The sequence below is a fragment of the Prionailurus viverrinus genome, chromosome B3 (assembly GCF_022837055.1).
Source record: "Prionailurus viverrinus isolate Anna chromosome B3, UM_Priviv_1.0, whole genome shotgun sequence".
NCBI classification, from domain to species: domain Eukaryota; kingdom Metazoa; phylum Chordata; class Mammalia; order Carnivora; family Felidae; genus Prionailurus; species Prionailurus viverrinus.
The window spans coordinates 19167516-19178346 of NC_062566.1; the positions used below are offsets into that span (position 1 = coordinate 19167516).

At 37.4% G+C, this 10831-nt stretch overlaps 1 pseudogene; it reads right to left on the bottom strand.

Moving 5' to 3' along the window:
• Positions 1 to 10081: 10081 nt before the first annotated feature.
• LOC125168729 (40S ribosomal protein S26-like) lies at positions 10082 to 10831 on the bottom strand (annotated as a pseudogene).

Genomic DNA, 10831 nt, shown 5'->3' on the forward strand with positions numbered 1-10831 from the left:
CCCAAATCCCAGAGTCCAGAAGTTTGTTGTTCCAGGTTCCACCAGTGTGCCAGGACTGTGACCTCCAGCAGAAAATGTGCCACCTTTCCACGCTGTAGAGTTTCTCGCAGGGCACCAGGGATGGTCCAGAATGGAAGGGAGGGCAGTGGCCCACAAGGGAGGATCTCATGAGCAGCTGTATTGCATAAGGGAGAGGCGTCCCACGTGACTTCCTTCCGCCTCCTCACTTCTGTCTTCCTGGCATCTGTTGTATTCTTACCTTAGGGGAATTTCCATCAGTAGTTTACTCCATGGAGAAAAAGACCATCTATAAGGGGGGGGGGGGGGAGAAGTGGTTATTCTTGTGTTTTGATTTGGGAATTTATGCATATGGAGGTTATTAGCCTCCAAAAATTAATTCTATGGCTACAGAAAAATAAAGTGGTGTTTTTAGGTCCATAGAATTTTTGTTTTATGATAATCGTCTGTAAAACGTGACTTAGAAACATTTATGTTTTTACTTCTCTTTTATCTATTTCCATTGGTCTGAATTTTCAAATACTTTTAAAATTATATTGAAGCTATTATGCTTCATTCATTTATTTAAATGGGAATACCATATTTACTAAAGTGAAATTTTAGGTTTTGTCTTGCATTCTTTGGTATTTTCCTTTAAAAAAATCGAATTAACTCAAGAACATTTGCTTGACTAGGACAAAATTTCATCTATCTTTCAAGATTTCTGTTAAAAATAACAAAATTTTGACTTTTAAAAATGTTCTTTGACAATTTTTGTGTGTTCTGCAAATTTTTGAAATAAGTAATTCTGAATTCTCTTAAAAGTAGCTACTGAACTTTATTTTCACCCTTACTGAATGCATCACTTCTCCCTTTCCTTCCTCTCACCAGCTTGCACTGGAACTCACTTTTCTGCCTTAACATTATTGTCCAATGGACCCATTTCCACAGTACTGGTCTTCACTTTACCATTTCAATATATATTAGAAAAATATAGCAGAAACTTTTATCTATTGCATTCCACAATTTTAGCAAATTAATATTCCAAATCACTCCAAAACTATGATTTCTTATTTTCTTTACTCTTAATTATTTGGAAGTTGACTTTTAACTTTTTTAATTCTATTATTTATTTATTAATTTTTATTTATTTTTTTAATGTAATGATAGAAAATTTAGGACTACAGAAAAGCTAAGGGGAGGAAGAGAATAATTACAACAGGATAAAACTCCTAGTATCATATTTAGGAATGATCCTCAATTATTCCCAGGGTTTTTTTAAATTATATATATATACATATATATATATATATGTATGTATATATAAGATTATATATATACACATATATATAAGATTATATATATATACACATATATAAGATTATATATATATATATACATATAAAGTAAGATTGTATATATATGTATGTATATAGCCATGTTGACTTTATTTTTTTAAGAAGGAATGTGCTAGGGCACCTTGGTGGCTCAGTTGGTTGAGTGTCTGACTTTGGTTCAGGTTGTGATCTCGCAGTTTGTGGGTTTGAGCCCAGCATTGGGCTCTGTGCTGACAGTTCAGAGCCTGGAGTTTGCTTCTGTGTCTCCCTCTCTCTCTCTGCCTTTCCCTCATTCATTTCCTGTCTCTCTCAAAAATAAAAATAACTATTAAATAAAAAAAAGAAGGAATGTGTGCTAATGTAAGAAATTGAAACAATAATCAATTCAAAAATTGGTAAATAAAAGTCCACCTCAGTGTTCTGAGTTGTGCAGTTACACCTTGCAACATCGCATTTTGGTTTCTTTCTATTCAGATATCCACTGAAGAAATACAACTCGTGCTTCTATATGTGCTTCATTGTATGTGTGCATATGTATTATATAGGTCATATAATGTTAATATTGTAAATTTAGTCAGTAGCAGCATGTATTTGTTCAGTATGTAATATATGCCAAGATCGAAATTTTAATTAAGAGCACATTTTTTAAGGTAAAAAATCTCTGAAAAATAGGAATGTATAAAAATGAAGGATAATTTCATTTGAAAAAATATGGTGTCCTTTTTTTGTCAATGATTTAATTTCTCTGAATCAAACACTTTTTAAAGGAACATATGTTGTATGGTGGTGTTATGTTCTCTTAATTACTTAAAACTTGTACTTTCAGAGCATCTTGAGGGAATGAACTTAAGTAGTAATTTTGAAGTTTTTTTTTTCAGACCAATGTAGCCTATTTTGAATATTAAAATCATTTAAAAGTTATGATTATTGTACAAATCATTATAAAATATTACTAAAAGTTTCTCTAGGGGTTCCACTACTAAGCTCTTGTGATGCACATTGTTTTCAGCAAACCATTCCAGGACAATCTGCCTGAGGAAAAAAGCCTGCACAGCCAGCTGGTCTCCGTCCCCCATCCCTGAGCACTGCAGGAAGGTGACTTAGCTGTTGGAGGCCCATGGGGGTCAATCCTGCCTGCTTCTCTGCTCTTCCACTGCCTGTTTTCCTTTCTGCAACCCTGGGAAACCTACCTGTTTCATATTTGCGTGTTTTCGTGCTTTCGTCATTATGTTTAGGATTTAGATTTTTAAAACATGAGCTTGCAGGGGTGCCTGGGTGGCTCAGTTGGTTAGGCGACTGACTTCAGCTCAGGCCGTGATCTCACAGTGAGTTTGAGACCCAAGTCGGGCTATGTACTGACAGCTCAGAGCCTGGAGCCTACTTCAGATTCTTTGTCTCCCCTCTCTCTACCCCTCCCCTGCTCACGCTCTGTCTCTCAATAATAAATAAATGTTAAAAAAAATTTTAAACATGAATTTGCAGCGACACTCCAAAGAGGTCCCCTATATAATACACACTTTAAATGATCTAATTTTACCCATTTATCTTTTATCTTTTTCATTTAGTTTTAGCTTTACAAATGTGGCCTAAAGGGAGCTTTGAATTTTACACAAAACAATATGAAAATATTTTTGCATTAATTCTATGGCTACAGAAGTCATCTGAGAGCAAATTTGTTTAGATGCCTTCCTTTCAAAACGATTTTTTTGGTTTGGTTCTTAATATATTTCTCAAAATGTTTGGGATATTTTTCAGTAAGTGATGATAGAATTAATTTTGTTTTTAGGTTAATAAGACTCTGATTATAATAAATACTCAGTTTTCATTTGATTTCATCACTCTATCACTTTTCTATGAAGTCTGTCTCCTCACATAGGGCAGAAATAGGGGCTTCTTGGAGCAAATTTGCCAAAGTGCCACTTGCTTTATCTTAAAAGATTATGTGGGTATTACACAACATAACAGTATATATTTGTTTGTTTCAGTTTTGTGTGTGTGTATATGCAAAAAATCAAGTTTTGTGAGTTTTTTTAAGTAATGTCTACACCCAATGTGGGGCTCAAACTCACAACCCCAATATCAAGAGTCACATGCCCTACCAACTGAGCCAGCCAGGCACCCTGGATATCAAGTTTTTGATAAAATGTTCCCTTTCTCCCATATGTATCTCCCCTTTCCAAGGGATACAAATCATATTTATGCATTATCTTCAGATTCATATACTTGTATTTTGAACAATATGATACAGCTTTTCTCTTTGTAATTCTCAACTTCAGTCTATATGAAGCTGTCTTAGAATTTGCTGCCCCTTTATCCAGTCACTGAAGGTAATATCTCTTATGTGAGTAGAAATCTTACATCTTTAGCTTCTCACTCTTTACCCTCCACTTGCATGCATACCCTGTCTAGTTCACCACCTCCTGTATCAGTTAGAGATCCTTAGAAAATTTTTCTTAATATCAGAAACATTTTTCATATCAATAAAGTAATTATCTCAATTATAATTTTACCTCATAATTTAGCTCTTTCCTCATTTTTGGATATTTTGTTTTTTTCCGGTGGTTCTGCTTGACTCTGCTATATCCCTCTGGCAAAGGCAATGGTTCTCCTACTTGAGTGTTCATGAGCATAATCTGAGGGCTTGTTAAGACACAGGGTGAAACCCCCCGCCCAGGTTTCTAATTTACTAGGTCTGCTTTGGGGCATGAGAATTTGTTTCTTACAAGTGCCAGGATTGATCTGAGGACCACACTCTGAGAGAAATGATAGTGTAAGCAGTGCAACTGAAGGTTCACTAACTGGGATAGAGAAAATCACAGAAATTTACCAAATATGAGAGTGCAGAACTGAAGCTCAGTCTAATATGTAAATGAGTGCTTTAAACTCAAACTTTATCAAGGCAAATGTGGGAGGGGGGTTAGTCATAAACTCACCTCTGGAGGGAAAGGACTTGTTCAAGATCCCACATAAGTTTAGTTAAAATTAGGATTCTATCGGGGCGCCTGTGTGGCTTGGTTGGTTAAGCGTCCGACTTCGGCTCAGGTCATGATCTCACGGTGATTTCGAGCCCCGCGTGGGGCTCTGTGCTGACCGCTCAGAGCCTGCAGCCTGTTTCAGATTCTGTGTGTGTCTCTCTCTCTGCCCCTCCCCTGTTCATGCTCTGTCTCTCTCTGTCTCAAAAATAAATAAACGTTAAAAAAATTTTTAAAAATTAGGATTCTATCAACATACATGTCCCTGACAAGTACAACCTTAAGCAGGATGCTAAACCTTTGTTACTCTAAGTGAACAAACACCAATTGGCATCAGCTGGAGTCTTGTTAGAAATGCAAATCTGAGTTCTCATCCCAGACCTACTGAATCAGAATCCAAATGGTAATATTGTCTCCAGCGATTCCTATGCTCCTTATAGTTTGAAAAGCATTGGACTAGGCTCTCCTCCAAAGCTCAAGTCCCTGAAGCAGAGCTCAGCTCAGAGAGCATTTAGATAGCTAATGCTTTGTGGTTATGTTGTAAATCAGCTGCTGTTTAAGATTTGTTTGGGTGTATTACCCAGGTGTGGCACCCTTCCAAGTAGGGATTTAACAAGCATGCCCTAAAGGTATACTATCTTCCCTTCCTATCTCAGAACAGCTTCTAACTGACAGCAGACACATCCCACAAGTTGGCTGGTGGGGACATTCACAAATTCTTGGATTGGCATAGATGCAAAGACAGTTACAGTATTACAACTGTCAACTATTAGTCTCTTCTGACAGGATTGCCTTAGTGCAGGACTGGATGTGATCCAAAGTCAACAGAACTGGAACTACAAGTTCAGCTTGTGAAGGTTCCTGATGCAACCATGTTTAAGAAGATTGACATTAGCAGGTGATCAGAGTTTTTCCCTGAGGCTTATATGGGGAATTAAAAAGAAGCAGGTGAATGTTTTTATATGCTTTAAAAACACTGATCCTAGAGGAGTTGTAGCCCCTTCCAGAAAGTATTGCTCCAAAGCAAGCTGGGAATCACTTCTATTTGCACTCAAGAAGAGTCTTTTTTCTATTAGTCTGAGGAGAACCCAGCTAAGTTTCCAGGTAAGGGAGTGAGAGAGTAACTTGATGTAGAATCTTAAGGCATGGTATTTATTGCAACAGGCAACAAGCAGGGTCAATTTCTCCAAGTCATGCTGTGGTTAAAGAGCTCCAGCCAGAAATACGAGTTGAATGCCAAGGTAAGTGAACAGCCTAGGACTTGGTAAACGACGTTTATGTTCTGCCCTGGTCCTGTCAGCATGTCAGAAGGAGGATTCAAGACTTAATTCGTGCTTTGCATTTCTAAGTGGCCAGTGCGGAAAAGGGGACAGCCATTCAGGCCAACTCACAACAGTTCTCTTTCGTCCATTAAAACAATTTTGCTTTTGAACAGAACCTAGGATTGTCAGGCATTGCATTTAACAGATGATGTGAATATAACCGCTATCAGCCAGCATCTATAGAATACTTTTCTTTATTGGCCAGTGTTCTTCTTGCTTTCCATAGAATATTCCATTTTAAAGGTAAAAATATCATAGAGGCTTATTCAGGCTCATAACCAAGTGAAGGAAGATCCCTGGCTTTCTCATAACTATTGGGTATCCCTTCTTTTTTTTTTAATATATGAAATTTATTGTCAAATTAGTTTCCATACAACACCCAGTGCTCATCCCAAAAGGTGCCCTCCTCAATACCCATCACCCACCCCCCATCAGCCCTCAGTTTGTTCTCAATTTTTAAGAGTCTCTTATGCTTTGGCTCTCTCCCACTTTAACCTCTTTTTTTTTTTTCTTCCCCTCCCCCATGGGTTCCTGTTAAGTTTCTCAGGATCCACATAAGAGTGAACACATACGGTATCTGTCTTTCTCTGTATGGCTTATTTCACTTAGCATAACACTCTCCAGTTCCATACACGTAGCTACAAAGGGCCATATTTCATTCTTTCTCATTGCTGCGTAGTACTCCATTGTGTATATAAACCACAGTTTCTTTATTCATCAGTTGATGGACACTTAGGCTCTTTCCATAATTTGGCTATTGTTGAGAGTGCTGCTATAAACATTGGGGTACAAGTGGCCCTATGCATCAGTACTCCTGTATCCCTTGGGTAAATTCCTAGCAGTGCTACTGCTGGGTCATAGGGTAGGTCTATTTTTAATTTTTTGAGGAACCTCCACACTGTTTTCCAGAGCACTGCACCAGTTTGAATTCCCACCAACAGTGCAAGAAGGTTCCTGTTTCTCCACATCCTCGCCAGCATCTATAGTCTCCTGATTTGTTCATTTTGGCCACTCTGACTGGCGTGAGGTGATATCTGAGTGTGGTTTTGATTTGTATTTCCCTGATGAGGGCCGACGTTGAGCATCTATGGGTATCCCTTCTTTTTTGTTTTTGTTTTTGCAGGGTGGGGAGGAACAATTTACAGCATTTATTGAAGATCTGCATATAGTATGAAACAGTAAAAAAAATGATATGAATGCAAAGCAAGATTTTTCAGCAAAACTTCTCTGATATTTCTTATGAGGACTAGGAAATTTCCAAGACTATTTAGAACACATTTGTTAAAACATTAACAATTGTGGTACACGTAGGGAAATTTCTCCTCATAAAAAGATTTATCACCTTCTTCCTCCTTCCCTTCCCAATCTTGATGTCATCTTCCAATGGAGATGAATCCTCCAAGCTGCTCTTTATAGTTTTATCCCTTGTGATTACATACATAAGCTATACAGTTTATAGCGTTTACTTGCTCTTAACTGCCTGTTTTATTGGTTTGTTTTTAGCTTAATATAAGTATACTACATTTTATTGTGCCTCACAGACACTGCATTTTTTAAAAGTTTTATTTATTTATTTTTAAATGTTTGTTTGTTTGTTTTCAGAGAGAGTGTGTAAGCTGGGGAGGGGCAAAGAGAGGGGGAGAGAAAATTTGACAGTGCAGAGCCTGACGTGGGGCTCAAATTCATGAACCATGAGATCATGACCTGAGCCAAAATCAAGAGTTGGACGCTTAACCAACTGAGCCACCCAGGTGCCCCTTTTTTATTTATTTGTTTGTTTTTAGTAATCTACATCCCTGGAGCTTGAACTCACAACGCCAAGATCAAGAGTCACATGCTCTTCTGACTAAGCCAGCCAGGAGCCCCAAATATTGCATTTTTTTACAGTATGAATGTTTACAACAATCCTGAATTAACCAAGTGTACCTGTGCCATTTTCTGACAGCACTTGCTTATTTCATGTCTCTGTGTCACATCCACAATATTTTAAACTTTTAAATTTATTTATTATAAAGATTTATAACAGTGATCATGATTCACCAAAAGCTAAGTTGATGGGTAGCATTTTTTAGCAATAAAGTATGTTTAAAATAAGGTATGTTCTTTTTTTTTTTTAAGACATAATACTATTACACACATAATAAACTACAGTAGCGCAGTAGAGTGTAAACATAACTTGTATATGCACTGGAAAACCAAAAAATTCATTTGACTCACTTTGTTGCAATAGTCACTTTATTTCAGTATTCTGGAACTGAACCCACAGTATCTCCAGAATATGGCTGTGTTATGTTTTCAATATTTATCTATGCTGTATGTAGTTCCAGTTGTTCATTTTCATCTCCAGATAATTCTATTAATCTCTATGTCTATCACTACTGTATATCTAATACTAACACTTATGCATATTTGTGTACATTAAATATATGTACATATGTATGAGTGATACCATTTTATATGGTATACAAAAAAATCCACAATAGATAGGGCCCTTCTATACCTGATGATTGCCTGAGTCATGTGTAGTGATCAATTATCACCAACACTACTGCCATGATCTTTTAAGTGTGTATATCCTTAGATCCTTACACTTAAAAGTAGGAGTAAACCAGATTTTTATATTCAGCAATGTGAAAAGTGATAAATGGATATTGTGAATAGATATGTGCATGTCTAGCTAGAGGTTTGGCTGGGGAATGAGGGACTAAGAACTCTTGTTTATCTGTAGTTATTTTATTACTACTTAAATTCAAATTTCAGTGTGGTTTAGTCACCACTGGACCTAAGAGTCTGACTTCAGCTTAGGTCATGATCTCATGGTTCATGGGTTCAAGACCCGCATTGGACTCTGTGCTGACAGCTTGGAGCCTGGAGCCTGATTTGGATTCTGTTTCTCCCTCTCCCTCTCTCTCTGCCTGTCCCCTGCTTGTGCTCGCTCACTTGCTAGCTTGCTCACTCTCTCTCTCTCAAAAATAAATAACCAAGAAAAAAATTTTAATTCCATTAAATAGTTCTAATTCTTTATTGGACTGTGAACATGATAAGGGAAAAATCCACATGATTATTCCTTTTACTGACTAACATGGAATTGTGTATGAAGGCTTGCACTGAAGTTATTCAGGAGTGAGGTAGGAAAAGTTAAAATTTCAGTCATTTATTTATTTATTTAGGCCTATGCTACCATGGTGTATGTGTTAGTCATTAAGTTTATAAAGGGCTGCTGGGAGAAAGGATATTTTCAGTGTTTTATGTCAATCACAGATAAGTCAGGAGGTACATAGATGCTTTTGTAATTCTTTGATTCTCAAAATTAGGATTGCAAGCCTTCCTTATGCGCCCCCACCTCCCACTCTACTGCTTTAGCACTCTCTTTCCTCTTTTATCATTTCTGCCAGTGTCCTACTCCATAAAGTTTTCAATATTATCCTTTTGGAGTCTTCTTTTGTGTATTAATTTTCCCAAATAATTTAAAAGGTGGAGAAAGGAAGGGGCTGGAAACTACAATCCAGGTGAAAATGATGGTAGCTCAAAACATGACAAACCAAATATGGCAAAATATTTAAAATCAGTGAGTTGCCATTTCTATATACTATGTAAATTTGCTTCAAAATAAAGTTAACAGTAGCCATTTCTTTAATATATATGTATGTATTTACTTATATATGCATAAAATTCTTCCAGAAGTATACATAGACAGTGATAACACAGGTGATTCTGTATGTCTTAGAGTGGCAGCATGGCAAAGGAAGACGGATCCAACTAGAGTGTCTATATAACTTATCCAAAATAACATACTTCTGAGAGGAAGAAGAAACTATTCATCATCATGCCAGGACAGTGGTTGTAAACTGAGTCTTCACCAGGAAAATACAGCTATATGGTCATCAGGGATGGAAGGCAGACTTGCCATTACATGTCATTTTGTACATTATGATTTTTCAACATGTGAATATATTAACCATTCAAATTCATAAATTAAAAATAGGCATAGGGGAAAGGTGTTTAGAAATCAAGGTCTTGGTGCTATTAAAATTGATTTTAGGTCCTTTCAGGTAAAAAAAAGTATAGATATTGGGGCACCTGAGTGGCTCAGTTGACTCTTGATTTCAGCTCATGATTCATGAGATAGACAGAGCCCTGTATCAGGCCCTGCACTGACAGTGTGAAGCCTGCTTGGGATTTTCTCTCTCCCTCTCTCTCTCTGCCTCTTCCTCACTTGTGCTCTCTCTCTCTCCAAATAAATAAACTTAAAAAAATATGTAGTTCTATATAACTATGATAGTCCCCAATTTATAATGGTTCAAGTTATGATTTTTCAGCTTTACAATCGTGCAAATGCAATACTCATTTCGTAGAAATCATGCTTCAAATTTTTTTAAAGTATAAACTCCATGTTTGTTTGTTTGTTTTTTCCAGAGAACAATTTCTCTTCAGTACTTAAGGACTTACTTCCTTACATGGACTTCAGTGGAGGTTGTGGGGAAGCACCAGCTGGTCTAAATGTAGGGTTTGGGAATGTTTCGGAGGTTCATTTGGTTGAGCTTCTAACCCTTGATTTTAGCTCAGGTCATGATCTCATGGTTTGTGGGATGGAACTCCATGCCAGCTCTGGGCTGAGCATGGATCCTGCTTAAGATTCTTTCCTCTCTCTTTCTCTGCCCCTCTCCCATGCATACACACATTCTCTCTCCCTCTCTAAAAGAAAAATAGAAAAGAAAATTTTAATCTGGGTAGGGGTATTTGGTCTTTTTGTGCTTCACCAGAGCAATTCCTGACCATTTTGCTGTGAATGGCACAACTCCCACAGTAATGTAGCTTCACATACAGCTTGGGAAGCACATAGGCAACTAAGATACTCACTTTGGAAATGTCTCTGGCAGTGGTGGCCTCTACTATGTTCTGAATAAAAGGAACTTTTTTTGTTTTAATGTTTTTTTTTTCTTTTTGAGAGAGTGTGTGTGTGAGCAGGGGAGGGGAAGAGAGGAAGATACAGGATTTGAAGTGGGCTATGCGCTGACAGCCTGATCTGGGGCTGGAAGTCATGAACCATGAGATCATGACCTGAGCCGACAGAGCCACCCACATAAAAGGAACTTCTTAATGGCCCTGTCCTTGGGCATGCAGTGGGTATAGCTGGTGCCACAAATAGGCTACATGTGACCCTTTTTGCAACATGGCCATTATTTCTTCTTTTCTTGGTCAT